We start from the raw sequence: 1596 nt of genomic DNA, 5'->3' as shown, positions 1-1596 counted from the left end.
TCCTTCTTTCCTTGTACACGTAAAGCATACATTTTCGCTCTAAGTCCAACGAATTCGCTCATGATCGCGCCGTTGTTCTCGTCTTTCATAAGACCCGGTACTTTCTTATTTACTAGCGGAATACGTAAGCGTTGTCGACCGCGTAATCGCTAGTGTCAAATCTATTTATGTCGCGTTTTATAATTTCATATACATCGTTACATTCTATATGATAAATTAAACTGTCTGTATCGGTATACATAATTTTACAATTTTCGCGAAACAGCGGTGCCATATATTCGTGGTGAAATACAAACATGTCTTGGATATATCGAGGATGCATATACCCACGTATATCGGTTTGTCGAACTTCACCTCGAGTTTACGTAGTTCTATCGCGACCAGATTTTCTGAAAAAATGCTACGACTGTGAAAATTCGGTTTCGCAATCATTGCTTCAGCACCGTATCTACCGTCCCATGTCATTACTAATTTGATATCGACGCTATCGCGCACATTCTCCATGGTTTTACCAAAAACCGCGTTATTCATAAGTTTGTATAAATTTTTCTCGAAATCATTCTTAGCCAAAGTTCTAAATTTTGTGTTTAGTTCTATGTAATCGCGAAGCCATGGAGATTGTGCGAATCGTAGTATGCGATGGATCTTTGTGATATGGAGACCGTGACGAGTACATTGCTGCAGGTTGCGATAATGTATGACATACCGCTGCTTATCGCACAAAGTTGCGAGGAGCTTGTCTTCGCGCTAACCGGGTGGTTTCTCGCGCGTCGGGCAAAACGGTAGGTCCGCGTGAACGTCAGAAGATGTTGCGGATACTCCAAGTCCACCTCGAGAATATAGCCTGTCGGTGAATCGAACGCGACGGTCGTAACATCAAAATTTTCTACATCGTCGACCCATTGAAAATTGGTGTATGGCAATGGTTGACACATCGCCCAACCGTACAAGTTGTTGACGTCGTAGTACATCAAGTACGTCGACGGTTTCGACGAATCATACGATTGCATATACTTGTTGGCCTGCGCATATCTATTTGAACACTCGCTCAGATCGCCACGTATACCGCGTTCGATGAAAAGAACCATGTCGACGTCAGTTAGAAGTTCAAATTTTACACTTGTATGCTTCAACATGGCATCCCACGTGAAGCCCGGTAAGGTGTAATAATACGCGGGATCGAGCCCGTAACTCGCAACGCAACTATCTCGAAAATTTTCAAAGACATCGGCCAACAACAAAACGTCCGTTTTTAAATATAGATCGCTATATTCGCCGAAGGTTCGGATGGAGAACCGCTGCCACACGTTGACGGCATGCGCGTAATCACTCTCAGATACCGTACTATCCGTCAATGAACTATAAAACGATTCGCGAGGTGGTAAGCATGTATCATCCAGTTTTTCAACACTGTCAATGTACTCGTACTGAAATATACCTTTACAGATAAATTACAAAATTCACGTTGCACTACCCGTAGCTTATCCTTGCTGAGAAAAGACGCTAATTTTTCTAAACTTGAGGCGAGAAATTTATATGAATCTATAAAACGTAATTGTATGCAATTTTTTTATCATCTATGGTGCTGTCGACGTG

This window comes from Cyphomyrmex costatus, unplaced genomic scaffold (assembly GCF_001594065.2).
Source record: "Cyphomyrmex costatus isolate MS0001 unplaced genomic scaffold, Ccosl1.0 scaffold734, whole genome shotgun sequence".
Lineage (NCBI taxonomy): Eukaryota > Metazoa > Arthropoda > Insecta > Hymenoptera > Formicidae > Cyphomyrmex > Cyphomyrmex costatus.
This window is presented reverse-complemented; position numbering follows the sequence as displayed.